This window comes from Gouania willdenowi, chromosome 17, assembly GCF_900634775.1.
Source record: "Gouania willdenowi chromosome 17, fGouWil2.1, whole genome shotgun sequence".
NCBI classification, from domain to species: Eukaryota; Metazoa; Chordata; class Actinopteri; order Blenniiformes; family Gobiesocidae; genus Gouania; species Gouania willdenowi.
The window spans coordinates 27,479,568-27,499,574 of record NC_041060.1 but is presented as its reverse complement, the minus strand read 5'-3'; the positions used below and the strand labels follow the sequence as shown (position 1 = coordinate 27,499,574).

Below are 20,007 nucleotides of genomic sequence, written 5' to 3'. Positions count from 1 at the left end.
ATAGTTTTATTATTTGTTTTTGTATATTTTGCTCTTGTTTTGTGTGTTTTTCTATAATTTTCATGTATTTAATTTTCATATTTGTTTATTATATTTTTGTGTAATATATTGTATGTGTGTATATACCTGTTGTGTATGTTTTTGTCCTTGTTTTGTGTATTTTACTGTCATTTAGATCAGACCAAGGACTGCATGAGGCCCCCTGGCTGTGATTTGTAAATGTTTGTATTATTGTCTTTTAATACTGTGAGGAGTTTATAATACATGTTGGTGAAAATTAAACAAGTTCTTTCAAACACAAAATCAATTTTAATACTTTTATTCTTAAAATCATGTTAAAACAAAAACGACAAAAAAATGCAGTTGGTTTTATCTACTCTTTAAAAGTCAAACACTTTAAATTTTAGCATTTTGTGCAAAATGTATGCATTTCTCAAAAAACAAAAAAACACGTTTGAAAATAATCAGCCACGTTAAGCTTTACAATTCACAACCAGCATTTAAACAAAAGAGAACTTTGAGAGAGCAAAGCTTTATAACTTTTACAGACTTTTCAGAAAATCACAATAAATACACATTAATTATTAATACTGAAAAGATGAAATCAAGGATTCCTTACAGATTGAGAATGTTTTGTGTCTAGACTTCTAACACTTTATGCTTTGGCACCATTTGTACTACAGGCCGTAATGATGCCACTGATTGAATAAAAGCAGCCTTTAAACTCCCTTTGTTTGACCAAAAGCAAATGTCTCCAGGTTAAGAGCTATACTAATACAGCAGTATATAAAGCAATACGTTTTTCCAGTCTCCCATTGGATGAGCAGATATCAGAGATTTACATATTTTGGTAAACAATACTTTATCTGGCTTGTCTTATATTTTCGATGGCTCTTAAAATCCTTAAAGATCTAAGATTTGACAACTACGGTAATAAAATGAATCAAGTTTGATTGTCAACCTTAAATATTTCTACTCCTCCTCATACAATTACATCAACTGTGGCATGTTTTTGTCCCCAAAATAGTGTGTTTATTTATCATTAAGTGCTGTTAATGTTGATTAAATCTAATCTTAGTGTACCGGTACTTTGTTTTATGTTTGGGTTGACCTCTATCTGCCAAAGATCACACATCTTTCTAACTTTTAGGTATGAAGCATCACAACAGAAACAAACATGTTCATTAAATGAACACAAAGTTATTTGGTCGACGAGTTTCCCTCAATAACGGTGTGAAAAAATGTGAAATAATTGACATTAAAATGTGTTTTTATTATTTTTTGCACTTGGAAATATTGAAAAATTACAAGTTAAAAACAAAAAAGGCACATTACTCAAAAACAATAAACTGACAAACTCTTATCTAGACATTTGACACATAGACAGAAAAAGTTCCATCTACATTTCAGGTAGCTTTGAAACTGGCTCTGGTTGCCAGATTGGTCTGCTTTGGAGAACAGCTTCTTCTGATCAGTGTAGCAGGTCAAAGAGGAGGAGGGCACAAAGTGCTGATTAGACGTGTAATGGTCCTTAGTCTGATAGTCCGTGTACTGATCACCAGTCATGTTGAAGGGTCCATGGACCCCCGTGCCATTGCTAGTGCTAAATGGATCTGGGAATGCTAAGGACTCTTGGTAAGCATGTCTGCTTTTGACATGTCCTCAAAAGTCTCTGACCTCTTTTCATTTTCCTCCTCATCTTCATCCTCAGAGTCACTATTGGTTAAGCTCTGTGAGCTGCAGTCTGACATGGAGCTACTTTCCTCCTCATTCTCCTCATTTTCCTCCTCATCTTCATCCTCATCCTCCTCCTCTTTATCCTCATTATCTTCATCTTCTTCCTCATCATCATCCAGCGGCTCCTCCATCTCCTCTGCAGCATGGAGGTGCATGCTGGTCGTCTGTGGAACGGTGTCAGACAGGGAATACTCCAATGTGTGCTGGGACTGGGTGAACAGCTTGTAGGCCCCAAGTCACTGGTTTCACTGTGGAAACCGTTGGTCGGGGTGGGTTGCTGCTGCTCACGGCTCTACTCCAGTTCAAACTTCTTGATGGTGTCCAAAAAGTGAGTTTGGGCCTGGTCGTGATTGAACTCTACCCTTCCAGCTGAGTTACTGCAGCCCTTTTTAGTGCAGCCACACGGAAAAAACATCCACTTCACCTAAAGAAGCAAAAACATTCAGCATTAAACAACCACACTTAACATCCATTCAGTTTACGTGATTATTCTTTTGAAACAGGGACGTCAAACTTAACTATTGTTCAGGGGCCAAATATGGACCAGTTTGATCTCTAGTAAGCCGCAGTTTTTAGGTTGGAAAAAGGACAATTTTAACATCAATTGTGCGATAATTTTTAACAACAGTCCCTGCCGGATCTTCACTTTCAAAATTCTTGATTTTGTAACCAATTTATGTGTAATTTAGAGCAGTTTCTCAAATGGGGTACGTGATGGCACTACACGGGGTACATGAAAGTGAGATATTGGAAAATTTGTCCCACACCAGGCAGGAGATGACCGTAAACAATAAAACTATAGAAATAAATCAATTCAGGAGGCAATAAATACTGTTTCATTCCAAATATTTACAATGGGATTCTTTATAATGTTTGTTATCACTTGTTGATCCCGTTAAGTTGTTTTTCATTGTATTCTAAGTAAAACATTGTAGTCAGAAAAAGGGGTACATAAATATAGAAATAAAAGAAAGGGGGTACTTGAGAGAGAGAAAATTGAGAACCACTGATTTAGAGGAATTATGTAGAATTGTTTGTGAGAAATTGCAAAACTGGTGGAAAGATTTAGAGTACTTAACACAATTTGCAATTGAAATGACTGCATTCATGTGATATAAATAAGTGCTTAAAAATATTGTAGAGTTTCATTAAATTGGTGAATTTCAGTTATCTACAACTAGATTATTTGGTAATTTACACAATAATTCATGTTTTTTGTCATTTTTACTGTCTCCTGCGGGCCAAATTGGATGCTCTAAAGGACCAGTTTTTCCCACCCGAGCCTTGAGTTTGACACATGCTATAAAGTTGAGGAGGACTCACCCGGCATGGGATGCCTGCAGCGCTGCACGCACACGTCTCCGGGTAACAGAACAGTCTACAATCACAGCCACAGTGCTGTCTGGACATACGAATGGCCTGAAGTTCATGGTTCTCTTTCATGTCTATCATCACTCCAGACGAGTGCAGCAGCGTGCGCCGCTTTTCGGTGGTCAGCGGTTGCAGGAAGAAGTATTCGTCCACCTCTGTGTTGTCCACATTAATCTCATCATCAGAGATGTCGTCTACTGTGAGCATGTTGGCCTCCTCTGACTCCACTGTACCATTCTTAGTCAACTGAAAACCAGACAAAACATTGTTCAAGTACTCTCTAACTCAATGCAGTAGAGGGCTTTAACCTGCCAGCATGTCTCAACAATATTATTTTTAATTTTTTATAAATCAGACTGTTTATAGAAAGCTAACCTTTACCTTGAGTTTGATTGAGTTGAGTTTTTTATCCTTCAAATACTCTCGCAGCATTTCTTTGTGGATCCGCTCCTGCTCCAGGGCAAACTCATCCAGTGAGTACTGTCTGATCCAGCTGTGCCTGTCAGACATGCCAAGCGTGCTGCCGCCCTCACTGGGAACACAGGTGAATCCCTGCCGCCGTTTAAAGTAGTAAACAGTCACATTCTCAAAATGCACCTTCCTCGTGCTCCGGCGCTTCTCCTTCTTCAGAATGGAGTCAGCTGCAAAGCAAAGGAAGCATTAGGTCACTGTTAATTAAATGTCTCGATTAACTTAAAGCTGTTACCCCCAAAAATGTGTTATTAGATAAAATCATTGTGAGTGCCTCATAAATCAATGAATCAAACTTTGTCTACTATAAAAATAAATGGAAAAGGGTAGAAATTGTCTCTTGAAAGTTTGTTTTTATTTTGACCCTAAACACACGTTTGTTGACATTTTCATGCGTTGCATTGTGGGATATGGAGTCGCGGAGTATTCTGATATCACGTAGGAATACAGGGAACAAACTCAAACAAAAAAATCCAAGCGATCCCTGTCGTTCTTGTCTGGTGAAGAAAAACAAGAAACCCCACTAAAAATCTGTATGCATCCATTAACAAGACTCCACATCCCACAATGCAATGTGCTAAAATATGATTAGATTTTATGGATTGAAATGTAATCAAAACTCATGTGATCATGTGGTCTTATGTATTGATCACATCAAATCTGTCTGTGTGTGTTTACAAACATTTATTCTATCTCATATCAGTTTGATCGATGATAATTGAATCTTTAGAAAATACATAAACTCATCCTCTATATATTAGTCGACTATACAGTATCTGTAACAGATTTAATGGACTAAAATCTTAATGTCATTTAGTTGACTAAAACTATAACTGAAATCATAGTCCTGATGACCACATTTGATAACACTTTACTTGTAGTTTTATACATAAGGCTGACATTATGATGTCATTTTTTTTACCCTAACCTTAACCCTACCTAACCCCACTAGATCCTCCACCTAACACAAAAAATGCCAACATAGCTCCAAAGTTGTCATAATTTAGTGAACGACAATTAACAACAGCCTTATTCATGCTAATGAAAGATAATGACATCATAATGTCAGCCTCATTTATAAAACATCAAGTTAAGTGTTACCCTAAATTTGGACTAAAACTACATTGTAGTTTGGTCAACAGACTATACTAAAACTAAATCACAATTCGCAGTCTGTTTCACCCGTATCATCTAACGGAGTTATCTGCTTTTGCATTAGGACTCTTTATATATAAAAAATGAAGATTTAATTTCACCAAACAAGCATTTGTTGCTCACTTAGTTGAAGCAAACTAACCCAAGAAGTCACACTGTGCCTTTTCACACAAACTTATTCCATTTTTACCATGTATTTTGGATTTGTGTTCCTTAAGAAATCATGACACAGTTCTCTTGCTGTCAATAGTTGACGTTGCTACACTATAGACTCAGACACTCACGGATAAATGGGCCTGAGGTGGATGGGTTGACGCTCTCGCTGAAGGATACCTCATCATCAGACTCCCGCACGGAGGAACACGGGGAGGAGGAGGCTTCCACCTCCTCAAATTTCCTCTTTCGTGTTCCACTCATGGCGTTTAGCCTCCGAATCTGAAACCAAGAGAGAGCAGAGGGGCCACACATTATCTAAATATACAGTTTAGGGCCTTCATAATCCTCAGCACACACATTAGCAGCTAAAACAGAAGCAGAACGCTGATAATTACACACTATACATCAGCCTTACAGGAAAGTTAAAATTAAGATTGAGAGGTTGAAAAAAAAATAAATAAACTGAAGCAGCTTGTCTTGTAATGCTAGAATAAGAATCATTAAACATGGGATGAGATATTAATTGTCCTTTGTGTCAAAAGATGGCAGTAACATGATATTTACCAATTCAGAATTGCTTGGGGGCTGTCTCTTAAATATGGGAAACATAATCAGTAATGTTCCTTTGAATGAATAAATCAAAATCAAATCAAATCAAAATCAGTGGGTGTTTCGGTCTTTTAAACACTAGACACACTCATTAAAGGTGGCCAGCTAAAGGATGATGAAGCCTGAGATTGCGTCCCAAAACTGTTTCCTGCTCTCTCCTGTCTGCTGCTTCTAGCCAGTCACAGTTGGTCTGTGCACTTTGATCCCTTTCTCCCAAGGTAGTGTGTTCTTTTTTACCTCTTCCTTTCATGTTCTGCGCTTTCATCTTTTCCGATGACGATCTCGTCTTTCATCTCTTCATTTGAAGTGCTAGTCTTTCATCTCTTCCTTTCCATTGTATATATATATATATTTATATATTTATCCTTATTCTCTATCTATCCTTTATTTATCCCTCAACCTTTATATTTATCACTATTATTATTGTTGCTGGGTTGTTCTTTGTTCTTGTTTTCTTTGTTTGTTTTTTTTTTTGTTTCGTGCACCATCTACCAAGACAAATTACTTGTACTGTCCTTAAAACTGTACTTGGCCATTAAACATTTCTGATTCTGATTCTGAACTGCAGGGCACATTTCCAGTAATCTATGCAGCCATGCATTTGTTTGTAATTACAATCACCTAATACTCTTAAACATGTTCATAAATGATTCCTTACCGCTTTAGCACCAAAAGAATATCTGTAATATGTGAATATCTTTAAAAGTGACATTTTATTATTAGCTCTGTCTGCTAGCATAGCATCTCTTCTTCACTGCTAGATATGTTGCATGCCAACCGACCACTGGGATCCTAGCGCCATCTGCTGGATGAAACATATATTTGACGTAAATACAGTACACTGATTAAAATGGAATATCTATTGTGAAATAACTAATATCTTTCACGTTTTTCATGTTGTAGGCTTGTTAATTACTGAAGCTTCTGAGTTTGCCAGTTTTACCCCTTGGTCATGTTTATTTTACTTTTAAAGGGGACATATCATGCTAAATCCACTTTTTTTTAGCCCTTAAATGCATTTTGTTCTATATTTAGAGCGCTTAGAAGTACAGAAAAAATCAAATCAGTCTCTTCAGGTGCTCCGTAGATATCTTTATATTCTGTTTTGCTCATATTTTTCAATCTGTTTCGATTTTTCTATTCTCTATTACGTTTTTTGAACTATTACATCACAGTATTTGCAGCGGAACTGCCAAATTAGTACATCAACTCCAGGTCCAACACTTCGAGCAATCCGCCATTTTTATTTCTCGCTTTTATTTTGTAGTCCAAGCTCAAGGATGCCGAAGTTACGAGAGGAGAAATCAAAATGTTGGGTTGTTGGATGTAGTAACCCACACGCTTCATTACACCGTCTCCCAGCATCAGAACCTTTTCAAAGTGCCTGGTTGACTTTTATTTTTCGCGGAAATGTACCCACATCTGTGGGTAAGGTCATTTTTGTGTGTGCGAAGCACTTCAAGGATGACTGCTTCTGCAACCTCCACCAGTATAAAGAAGGATTTGCCGAAAGACTTTGTCTGATTGATGGTTCAATTCTTCCTTTGGAGACGACGAACAGAGCACTTCGGTAAGCTGTAAATAACGCTAAAAAGTGTGATGATAAGACGTCCCTGTCATTGTTTTGGTAGCATTAGCAGTTGCACCGTCTTCAGACTTCATATGTTAGCGCTGTGTGCTCGTTTTAGATCCTTGATGATATGGCCTACGTGATTTAATTTAAGTTTAAAGTTTTCATTAGTCATTTCATTTTGCCGTTTTTGTCTTTGAAAAGACTGTATTAAAATGCATTTTGTGACGTTAGCTTGGTGCTAGCATTAGCTCGGTGCTTGTGTTAGCTCACTTGTTAGGGTTCTGCAGGTTCATCATCTTCATTTTCATCTCGCTCCGCTGGGTCAGACTCTGGCTCAAACATGTAAGGCTGGATGGACAAGTCTTCTGTTGTTGACATTTTGTAAATAACCTCTGAATAACAAGTTCATGCGCTGCTACATAGCCGTATCTCTTCTATCAAACTACAAAAATGGCCGAGCAGGGTGGAGTTGAACCGAGTCTCACCTGAAGAGGGGGCGGGGTATGGAGTGTCTCATTTGCATTTAAAGAGACCGCACCAAAACGAGTTGCTCTCAGAAGCACATTAGAAAAGGGGTAGAAAAGGGGCCTGTGGAGCTATAATAATGAGGAATTCAGACCCAAGCATTGCAGTTCCACTTTATATGGATCACAACTGTATGATTTATATGTAAAAAGGAAGGATTTAAAACCATGATATGTCCCCTTTAATGCAGATCAACCTCTCAGTGACTTTTACTTAATGCTCTGTATCCACAATATTATAATAAAAAACTACCGTTTGCACAAAAAAAAAAAAAAAAAAAAAAATGTAAAGCAACACAACATTAGTAATGATGTGAACACGTATGTGGTGTGTGATGTGACTAATGTGTTTCAGACAAGAGTGTAAAGGTTCATTAAAGTGTTCAGAAACGGTGTTCAGGTGGGCGGAGCAGGTAGAAACTCAGGGTTTCTTCGATAAAACCTGCCAGCAACCAGGTTTAGTTCACGGACAATGTTGCCATGCATGTTTCCCATGCAATTAAAAAATTAAAAGACTTGTAAACAGATCAAACTAGGTTTTTTTTTTTAAAATTGTTGTTATTTATTAGAGAACATCATTTCAAAATAACGTGCATGAGAACAAGATATGGTGTGGCTAACCTGGATAAATAAAATAAGATAAATGTCATTTCGATGACGTAAGTGCTTGTGTCGTTACATCCAATGTATCAGAGCATAACACTATGTTATATAAAGTTAATCAAACATGCTAGGTTGAATGACCCAAAGGAGGAAAAAATTATACTGACGCCCCAGCGTGACATGCGCGCGCCTACAAATACAGCTTTATATTAATAATAATAATTGTTATAAAAATCACATGATCATTGCGCAAAACTGCTGATCAGTTGGCTACTACACCTGTAGCTGTTATAAAATGAAAGGCACACACAATGCGTAAAGATGCACAGTGGCTCATCAGGCACTGCTGGAGGACGAGGCGCAAGGGAGACCAGAGTTGGCGCCAGGCAGTATTACATGGAGGGCATGAAGAAATCTTCGAGGGGCACAAAAACGCTCCTCTCTGAGTTGCACACAACCTATATGCTATATAAACACAGCCGCAAAAACAAAGTTAGCTCGCTAACATGAAGTGGTCGCTGCAGACACGGGCATCAGCAGACTCTGCTCCTCCCGAGCGCAGATGTAGGTTTAAAATCCACTTTTTACGGCGTTGTTCTGTGAGCTTTTCACATTTCTCACCTTTGTGAACGACAATCTTTGGTACTCTACAAAATTAATTTTCCTTTTTTCGGTTAGAACGATTGGAGCAGCCGTAAACTCTACAAAACACGGGCATTTTGATGATTTCAGATGGCAGATTCTCAAGTTTCCTGCCCTCCATCAGAACTTAGCGCTCTCGCTTTGTCGCGATGCAGCAATGTGAGTGACATCACGTGAATCAACAGAGCAGGCCATAGACATATACACACTGATCCTAACAACAGTTCTAGGATATTTTAAATAGCACTAATGTAGCAGACTCCTGTCCGCGTGCTGGATTTATTTTACTCTGTAACGGAATCTGTTTCAAATGGAGCGAAGTACTGTTACTTGACACAAAATTTACTTAAGTAAAAGTAAAATTATAGATTTTAGAAAGTACTCAACAAAGTAGAAGTACACAAAAAAGCTACTCAATTACAGTTACAAGAGTAAATGTAATACTTACTTACTTTCCACCCCTGCCTAAAACGCTGTGTACTTCAGTAACCGTTCCAATAGCACCAGGGGTTGTCCGTATGGCAATCGTACAAATTGACACTTTCTTAGTTAATGGCCAAGAAAATGGTTTCACATTATCAATATAGGTTTTTTTTTTTTTTATTGTTTACAGATTTGTTTTCTAAAAAAAAATATGTGAGCACATGAGAGCTTGCTGAAAGTGTCAAAAATAAAATAAATACATGGTACATAAATACAATGAGAAAAAAACACAAGTAGAATGGTGATGATGAGAGGATGTTGGGGACCTGCAACTAACTGGATTTCATCAACTAATATATCCATGCATGGTAAGAAGATAATATATCACATGTAAATACACATTTAAAGAAAGCCACCAACAGGAACTGTTTTTAGAGTTTTTAAAATTAATTGAGAACTTTCAAAAAAAAGGAATTGTGAGAATGGCCGAGTGGGTAGGCTTGAGGTGTATTGACTGCTTCACACGATAGTCATTTATTGCAATATACATTTACCTAGATTTGAGTGTTGGTCTTTTACATGGTTGGACACAAGTTTTCACAATTAAACCCAGCCAGCACAGTTGCTAAATGGACTTAAAAATGGACTTCATTTATATAGCGCTTTATCACCACACTGAAGCAGTCTGAAAGCGCTTTACACATCAGCTCATTCACCCAATCACTCTCACATTCACACACCAGTGGGACAGGACTGCCATGCAAGGCACTAGTCAACCACTGGGAGCAACTTAGGGCTCAGTGTCTTGCTCAAGGACACTTTGACACATAGTCAGGTACTGGGATCGAACCCCCAACCTCTCGATCAGAGGATGACCCACTACCACCTGAGCCACGGTCGCCCAGGTGCTAGAGTGTTATATTGACTTATTGTAGCAGCACTAGGGTGTCTGCAGACAAAATCTCCTCTGATTGGTCTCCTTGTTGGGCGGGCAGTATAAAACACTGGGTGTCATTTCCTCATTGCACCGTCAGCTTGGGGACCCGCCCACTTCCCGGTTTCCCGTTGTGAATCGCTCTCTAACCACCAGAGCAGGTATGATTTCAGCTGCATGTATAGTAGTTATGATCGGCAGCCCTTTTCATGCTGCTTTTCTTTCCTGTAGCTTTGGGTTTTTCGCTGCATTGGTGCCTGTGCTCGCCCTCCGTGGTGCTGTTGTGCACTCGCCTTCCGTGTTTGACAGCTTTTGACAATTCTGTGTACGCCTCTCCTTGCTTCCTGCTGCACTGGTGCGCGCTCTCCTTCAGTGCTTGTGACATCACCTGAAAGGTATGTTTACAGTAGAATGTGTTTTTTTTAGACCTCACGATTGACGGTGCTCCTTTATAAGCTGTTTTCTTGTGTAGCTGTGGCTGTGTGCACCCTCCTCGCTCTCTGCTGCGCCGGAGCGCATCCGCCTTCAGCCTCTGACAGGTACACACACCCCATGTCTGCTCCCGCTGTCATCAATTTAAATATTATTTCTAAATAAAGGTTTGTGTGACAGGGTTGTTTATTGGATTGAGTTTGAGAGCGCTGCTGCTTTGCTTTGATTTACTTCACGTCGCTGCTCTGCTGCACTAAATATCTGTGGAACTGTGTGTGAGTGCAGCCGCCCTCTTTGTGTCCCCATGCTGGGGGACTGGACTTCCCCATGACTCATTCTGACGTGTACCTAACTCTGATCGGCCCCTCACGCCACACCTGTGGCTACCGGTTTGAACTGATATCACAGATATCTTTAGATAGCATTTAAGTTTAATAGAAATGTATCTGTTTATTGTCCATTTACTCAGTTAGTTTGGCTTTGCTGCTCTCAGACCTTCCATGGAGTGTCTAACTCGGACACTCATCTTCACGTTGTATTAATAAAATGTTATGTTTATATCAAGAACATGTCCGGAGAATTCTTCACATCATCACATCAACATTTAGCTAAAGGGAAACCCACCACAGGCTCAAAAAGTAGTCCAAGTTTCCAAAAATGCAGTCAAAGTGTATTTATTTACAGTGATAAAAGTGCAGCAGTATTTGCAGTGCAGGCCTAAAGAAAAATAAAACATCCAACTTGCAACAAAAGAGGGGGAAAAAGTGAAAACAAATAAAGACTGAGTTCTACACAAAACTCTGTTGCAGCTCTGTACAAACTTTGCTTTACAACCTGACAGCTCTGACACCGACCACCAACCACCCCCACAAGGCCTCCAGCCTCCTCTGATATAGTACTGAGGGGGAAGTACCAAAGCACATGATCTGATCTGAGGGAAAATCAATTAACTCATCTCAGACAAATTAAAGACAAAAAATGCATTTAACATTTACCCAACAATTGTTTTTTTTAGCATTAGCAATTATAAGAGGTAAGCAAATGTTGACATATACTTGAAAAATGGTTATTTGTGTTTGCTAAGAAACACGCCTCCAACTCTATTACATGTGATACCTTCCAAGAAGCACACCACTATATAGGCTTCTATTCTGGTTGCCACTTCCTGGTTCAACAAACAAAGCACAAGGAGCAATGGGTGACAAACACTTTTTTTTTATATTACTACAAATTATGCATTTTTTTCTAGATCAAAACCTTACAAACAGTCTAGAGGGCACAGGGTAAAGGGAGTCCTTGAGACACTGGAAGGCCTTCTCACACTCATCTGTCCACTGGACATTGTTGGGCTGCTCCTTCTGGGTGAGGTTTGTGAGGGGGTCTGAGATGGTTGAGAAGCGAGGAATGAAACGGCTGTACCAACCTACCAGGCCCATGAAGGACTTCACTTGGGACTTGGTTGTGGGTCTCTCAGCTAGTTGAACAGCATCCACTTTCCCCACCTGTGGCCGGGTCAGTCCCTTTCCCAAGAGGGTCCAGCTGCAGAACCTCCATGCCCAACTCCTCCATGCTCAGCTCCGGAAGTGACATCAGGAATCGGCACACTTCGTAAGTGACTTCAGGAAATGAAGGAAAAAATACAAAATTAAACCATGTCGGCTCGACACTTCCTGGAGGTTTAACTGCGTTTTAATACCTTTGTTAACCGGATTCCTCAGCAGTGTTACATTGAAAAAACAAAGTAAAATGCACCTATCAACAACATCAACAGGACTAATGAAAAATGTTGAAAATGCTGAAAAGGTTTGATCATGCCTTGAAAATGTGTCCAGTTTGTTCAATGAGGCCAGCCAGCTCCATGATATAATTATTCCAATGGTTCCTGCTGAAGAACAAGAAAAACAAGGAGGAAAATGGAGGAAATGGACTTGGACATGGAATTGGCCGCTTCTATGGCTAAAGTGAATGTGTTAAAAGCCTCAGAAGGTTCTCGTTTCTCAGTCAAATCAGATGGAATGAACTCTTATTTAAAAATATGCTGTTAAATGTGGATGCTGCTCCATTTATGCCTGCATTCACTGCGCAGCCATCACCAACAAAGATCATAAGGGACGCTGTGCCTTTAAGCGGTGCTGCTGTGGGGCCCAAAGTGAGTCACCAAACTAAGTTTCATACTGCAGTGACTGGGGTCGGCCTGCCAGCATTACCAACTGATGGAACACTGCATCAAACCATTCCATCCATCCAGTGTGATCAAACTGAACCTACAACAGAGAACACATCTGATCAACATCTGATAACAGTGCTGGAGAAGCAGAATAAAATTACTTTGCTGGTTGAACAACAGTCACTTTTCCTGCTACCCAAATGAGACCTGCAAATTTTTGATGGAGATCCATTGCAATATCAAACCTTCATAAGAGCCTTTGAGCACAACATTAAGGACAGAACTCCAAGCCACAAAGACTGTTTGTATTATCTTGAACAGTATACTAGAGGCCAGTCCCGTGATTTAGTTAAAAGCTGTCACCTGCTCGTGGTTACATTAAGGCAAAAGCTCTGTTGGAAAAATATTTTAGAGATCCATTCAAAATTGCCTCCGCCTACATGGATAAGGTCCTCTCATGGCCTTTGGTGAAAGGAGAAGATATCAAGGCACTGCAGGCTTACAGTCTATTGTTGTGTGAGTGCTGTAACGCTATGGGAGAGTCTGTGGGTGATCTAAACGTGCCCACCAACATGCAAACTATTGTGAAAAAGCTGCCGTATAAGCTGCGGGATCGGTGGGGAAGTGTTGCTTGTGATCTACAAGAAGTTTATTCGCAGAGCTACATTTCATGACATTGCTGAGTTTGTCGAGAGGCAAGTAAAGATTGCAAGTGATCCTCTCTTTGGAGAGATTCAAGACTCACCTGGACGGGAAAGAAAGAGTCAAATATGGGATGTCTCGGGGTTGTACAAAACCACGAGGCAGTAGTTTTGCCACCACTTTAGCACCTGCTGAAAAGAAATTGAGCCTGTAAACAAAAGGGAGAGGAACTTGCCTGTAAAGGAATGTTCATATTGTGGAGTTGACATTCTTGTGGATGTTTGCCTCCTGTTGGATAAAAGAACACAAAATGAAAAGATATCTTTTTGAAAGGAACACAGGTGCCATGGTGTCCTAACACACACAGGCTAATGATGGCTCAGAAGGGGCCAGGGAAGGTGCCGTGGTGTCTGTTCAGTCTAGTGGCTTAACTGGGGCCGGCAAGCAGGACTGTAAGTTGTCAATACTGCCTGTCCAGGTGAAGTCCAAAAGAGGTCAAGACACTCTGATCACTTATGCATTCTTGGATCCTGGGTGCACTGCTTTGTTCTGCACCAAACGGCTCATGAACCGGCTTAACCTCACAGGAAGAAAATTTGGGATTCTCCTCAAAACGATGGGGCGAGAAAGTCGTAGACAGCTACATGTTGACAGATTTGGAAGTGGCTGGTCTGGAATCCAACAACTTTTGTGACTTGCCAGAGATTTTCACGCAAAAGAACATGCCGTCCACCGAGGAAACATTCCACAAACAAAAGACCTTCAGCAATGGCCGCATCTGAGGCACATACAGATACCTGAGGTTGAAACAGATGTGGATCTCCTCATTGAAACCAATGTACCTCAGGCGCTGGAGCCCTGGGAGGTAGTTTGTGCAGTGGACGGGGGCCCTGATGCCATCAAGACCATCCTGGGCTGGACGAGAACAGTCCGCTCAGAGGAGATTGCCGAATAGTCAAACCATGTTTAAAATCTAATGTCACAGTAAACCGCATCTCGGTGGCAGAACTGGATGAGATTTGGGAGAAGCAGCTGTAGGTGGATTTCCCTGAAACACAACAGGAGGAGCAACATGGATTATCAAAAGAGGGTGAGCGATTTATGGAGTCGGTTTCGAATTCAGTTAAACTGGTCGATAGGCACTACAGCATTGGTTTGCCAATAAAACAGAGATACCTCAAAATGCCAAATAATAAGGCAGTTGCAGAACAACGTGCATTAAATCTCAAGAAACGCCTGTCCAAAGATCCGTCCTTTTGCTCAGATTACGTTACATTCATGTCTGAGATGCTGAAGAATGGATATGCAGAGAGGGTTCTAACCAAGCAGTTGATACGCTGTGATGGAAGGGTGTGGTACATAACAAGGCAGCTTGTTGTGTCCTGACCAGATTCCGCAAAGAACCGCTGGTACTCATGGCAGATGTCGAGGCCATGTTTCATCAGGTCATGGTGCCACCTGAAGATTGCGACCTGTTAAGATTCCTGTGGTGGCCTGGCAGAAAGTTTGAAGAAGAGCTAGTTGAGTACAGAATGGTGGCGCACCTGTGTGGCGCTACATCCAGTCCAAGCTGTGCCTGTTTTGCCCCTCGTAAGTGTGCTTGAGGACAATTATAGCTACTTAAGTCCAGAAGCAGTCAAACACCCCTGCTGCACCATTTCTATGTCGATGACTGTCTGGTGTCTGTCAACTCTGAAAATGAAGCCATGTCCCTATGTAAGGAGCTCAAAGAACTATGTGCCAAAGGCGGTTTTAAGCTACAAAATGGATCAGTAACTGCAGGGACAGTCCTCGCTGCTATTCATCCTGAGGAGAGGGCCAAGGACGTAAAAGACTTGGATCTGGACAGTGATATCTTACCTGTGGAGCGAGCTTTGGGCGTGCAGTGGTGTGTGCAGTCGGACACATTCAAATTTAAGATCACACTCAAGAACCGTCCGCTCACAAGAAGAGAGATCTTGTCCATCGTCAGTTCAATCTACGATCCTCTTGGTTTCCTGGCACCCATTGTTCTGTCGGCCAAGAAAATCCTCCCAGATCTGTGCAGAAGACATCTGGGCTGGGACGATCATCTGCCCCCTTTTTCAGCCAGAGAATGGATTAGTTGGCTGGAGGATTTTCACCATCTGGAGCACCAGTGAACTTTGATAACACTGCCTGTGCTCAACTTCATCACTTTGCGGACGCAAGTGAGGAAGAATTTGGGAATGTAACTTACTTGTTACTTCAAGACATCAGTGGGAGAACTCACTGTGCATTTGTGATGAGCAAGGCACGTGTAAGCTCCAATCAAACCAGTCACCATTCCCCGTATGGAGCTAACTGCTGCAGTGGTGACTAGCAGGATGGATAAGCTCTGGAAAAAGGAGCAGCAAATGGAGCTGAGAGATTCAGTTTCTGGACGGACAGCACTCCGTTTGGAATATGTAAAGAATGAGACGTCAAGGTTTAAGATCTTTGTGCAAACAGAGTGTCAGAAATACTCAAGTTATCCAAGGTGTCCCAGTGGAGATATGTGCACACTTTGAACAACCCTGCAGATTTGGGCTCCAGAGGAGCTAAGGTTGAGGCCTTTCTAAAAACTGCAACATGGATTCATGGTCCTGATTTTCTTCTGCAACCTGAACGAAACTGGCCAATAAACCCTGAGAGTGTGGAAGAGCCTCTCACTGGAGACCCTAAGGTCAAAGATGTGATGGTGAATGTAGTGCAAATGGAGTAGGCAAGTCCAGTGGTGATGCTGGTCAGCTACTTTTTGTCCTGGCACTGTTTGATAAGAGCTGTTGGCTGGCTTCTCAAGTTCAAGATATTGCTCTTGTCTCTGGTGTATCAAAGAAGGCTTGGTGACGGCGTTCTGTGAAGCTGAAGCAATTATTAACAGCCGACCAATAACAATGGCATCAACAGATCCCAACGATTTGGAGGCGTTAACTCCCAACCATCTATTGCTACTCAAATCTCAGCCGTCGTTACCACCTGGTTTATTCGAGAAGGTTGACATCTACGCTCGTCGTCGCTGGAAACAAGTGCAGTACATGTCTAACCTGTTTTTGAAGCGCTGGTTGAAGGAGTATCTTTCAGGATTACAAGAGTGGCAGAAATGGAATAGAACTCAAAGGAACTTTGTACCTGGAGATGTCGTGATGCTCGTGGATGAAATGGCACCGCGCACTTCATGGATTACAGGAAGAGTTTTGGATACTGTTTCAGACAGAATACTAATGCGCACACTATGAATTAAAACTAAATCGAGCGTTTTGGTTCGTCTGATTACAAAGGTCTGTCTTCTGCAGGAAGCAGATGAGTGAAGATCGTTTGGATAATGAACTCTGAATTTTGGTTCAATATGGATTTCTGAAAGAATGGGACATTTCCTGACTATGACAGTGGACATCTCTACTAATTGGACTCTAACGCTTAATAGTTATCACTTTTGTGCACCTTGATGGTGATTCTGTCTCCTACAAGCTAGTGGTGATGGGTAATTATTACCATGTATTAATTAGGGGCCAGAATGTAGGTGCCGTACGGGGTTTGGTTGTTTCTCACCCGTTTAAAGGAGGTTCATGCATGTGAATGGGTATCGTTCATGCACTCAGAGTATTCACACTTCTGCACCACGGTGATTGGGCGTGGCATTGTGGGAGTAGTTTATATTATTACGTGTGCTCACCTGGAGGTGTGTTTTAGTTTGGCTTGCATCATGCTGGTGGGGTGAGCTTGGGAGAGCAACTTTCTGTTGACCGCATCATCCTGTGATCCATCTACAATCTGCACTGTCATGAGGTATCTGTAAGGCAACCAAATGCATGTGACTAAAGTAAGTGCCGATGTCTCCAAATCGATCTGGAACAATAAACATCTCAACTCTGTGCAATTGTTTGGTGTGCGCGTCATCACTGTTATATCCCTCCTTGCTTAGCCTACCGTGGTGTGGAAAAACTGTCTTTTAGTCCTTTTAGTCTTTTAGTCCATATGCCACAACATATATATATATATATATATATATATATATGTAATTTTCTATATTGCCAAAATAGAAAACTTGATATATCTTGAATCTCGATGTATTGCCTAGCCCTATTGTGTTATCTCTATGACAGTGATTCTCATTTCTCTTCTGGTTCTGTTCAGAGATTCCCTCACTACTATATGTGGAGAACATTGTGGCAATGTATTTCAACAGGCCAAGAAATGCCGCACACTGGGCCCAAGTGATCTTCAGAGGTTAGCAACAAAGGTGAGATAAAGGGTGAAATGTGTGGTGAACTGTATACACAATGTTTTTAATCATGCTATATTATAAGAAAACACCTTAGAATAGGCCCTATATAGCAGTCTACTTTTATAGAGGTGCTATTAAATGAAAACATATATTAATAAAATAAATAGTTTTTATATATTTTAAGTCATATATTGGAAAGCTTACTCATATATATTTCCATTGTATTAAATTGGTGCATTCACTTTTTAGGTTTGTGACACCATCTTGGGCCATGCAAAAGAAAGATGTTCTTTCACAAAGCATCTGATCAGTGCTACACTGCTGCAGACAGACAGATTTCAGCAGTACAAGAGCCAGTTTCCTGAAACAGCACTGGACACCACCGTTGAGGCTTACCCACTGCTGAACAAGAACAAGCTGAAAACAGAACTGGCTCTCATCTACAGCAATGATGATTTCAGGAGCTGAGGCTCTGTACCAGCTCTTCATGGGTAACAATCTTCAGGACACCTTCTCAGAGACTGTGGCTCTGCTGAAGATCCTCATCACAATCCTATGACCACAGCTGAATCTGAGAGGTGCTTCTCAACCCTCAAGAGAATCAAGACCTTCCTCAGGAACACAACGTCACAGGATTGTCTCAATGCATTGGTCATGCTCTCTATGGAGAAGAAACTTATCAAAACCATCCTGACTTTAACCAGAGTCATTGAGAAATTTGCTTCTGTCAAGAACAGAATGGCAACATTTATGTACAAAATGTAGAACATATAATGTTGCTTTTTATAGTTTTGTTGGTGTTTTCCTTAAGTATATGTTTGCTTGATTTTTGCAGGGTCCAAAACTTAATAATTTCAAATCTTGAATATGTTCATATTTAAATGTGAATATGTAAACAAGGTCTTAAATTATAGAAGTTAATTTACCACTTATTTTGTCACCCCTTTTTTTTATTTAATTACTTGTTAAACTAAATAAAACACAACAATCTGAAAAAGCCAAATTAAAAACAAATAAATTTCAAAAAGTATATTAACCCTGACACACACACACACACAATAGTTAGTATGTAATTATAATAGTATAATAGTATAATAGTATAATTAATAGTGTATATAAAATCAATGTAGGACTACAACATAGGGTGAAAATCACAACATGGGTGGAAATGAGCTGCTTGATGGAGGTCTGCACTCTCCAAGTGCTTTTATTTGTTTATGTTTTGGTTTCCAAGGGAACAACATGTTATCCACAGGCTTCGTGTGAATGTGACGTGTTGCTGCGTCAGAATAATTATGGCAAGAAAAGAAAACAACAAATATTTGAAGCTGAGAAAACAGTCATTGTTAATGTGTTTTATTATAAACGTCCAAACTGTGGTGTCAACTGATTCACTATCAAACAAATAAAGCAGAATCGTGCCACCAATCACTCAATGTGATGACAAAACAGAAATACAGGTCATTGTGACGAAGCTGGGTTTTTATCAGAGTAGAATAAAAGTAAAAAGTAGCTCAATTAAATAGCATTTAAAGTAAAAGTTACTTTCACACAATGGTTGGGTTTAGAAATATAATGAATTACTTTACTTATTTTAAAAATGTATTTAAGTACAAGTAAAATGACTGAATTAGAAAGTACAAATAAAAGCCACTCAATCACAGTAACGTGGGTAGTTGTAATCCGTTACTTTTACCTCTGGTTTTTATTAAATGTGTTCTTACTGTTGGGTAATATTTTTAGATGTACACTCCTATTAGTACCTATTTTTCCCCTTGTTTTCTCCATTTGAAGACGTCTCAGCTTCTTTCACAGAATCAGGAGGAATGGTGTCATTAGTGTTTTCGTCCAGCAGGAGGCGGTGTTGCATTGATAAAATGTACAGTTTAAAGGTGAAAAGAGAAAAAGTGTAAAGCCTTGAGAGGCTGTTTGTGATGAAGTGCAGGTAGTGTATGGTAAACTAGTGTGTGAGTGTTAAAAAGTGAGCAGAGTGTTGATGTAAAAAGACTGGGTCCCGCTGTATTACTCAGGCTGAACTACAGTGTCTATTCACAGGCGCGATCCCACTACTGAGCGGCACGGGGGCTTTGACCTGCTCCGTTTCCGGCCTGGGCCGGTGCACCCTCCTTAGGCGACCTGGTGGTCCCGGACTCCCCCAGGAGCACCATATCGATACCGAACTTAGTGCGGACACCCGATCGGCATAGTCCAGTGTAGCTCAGAGCTCCTGAGCTCAAACGATCCACCAGCCTCAGCCTCCCAGTAGCTTGGATTACAGGTACGAGCCACTGCACCCGGCGATGGAGGACAGCGCTCATAGGACATTTAGCACTAACAAAAATG

At 40.4% G+C, this 20,007-nt stretch overlaps 1 long non-coding RNA gene and 1 pseudogene across 1 annotated transcript; one reads left to right on the top strand and one right to left on the bottom strand.

The window, feature by feature from the left end:
* Window positions 1–1,622: 1,622 nt before the first annotated feature.
* Window positions 1,623–5,151, bottom strand: LOC114478803 (cysteine/serine-rich nuclear protein 3-like; annotated as a pseudogene).
* Window positions 5,152–10,309: 5,158 nt separating this feature from the next.
* On the top strand, window positions 10,310–18,202 carry LOC114478950 (uncharacterized). Its single transcript, XR_003675934.1, has 5 exons — window positions 10,310–10,359; window positions 10,430–10,593; window positions 10,671–10,737; window positions 17,574–17,679; window positions 17,914–18,202. It is a non-coding gene; the product is annotated as an uncharacterized LOC114478950 (long non-coding RNA).
* The last annotated feature ends 1,805 nt before the right edge of the window (window positions 18,203–20,007 follow it).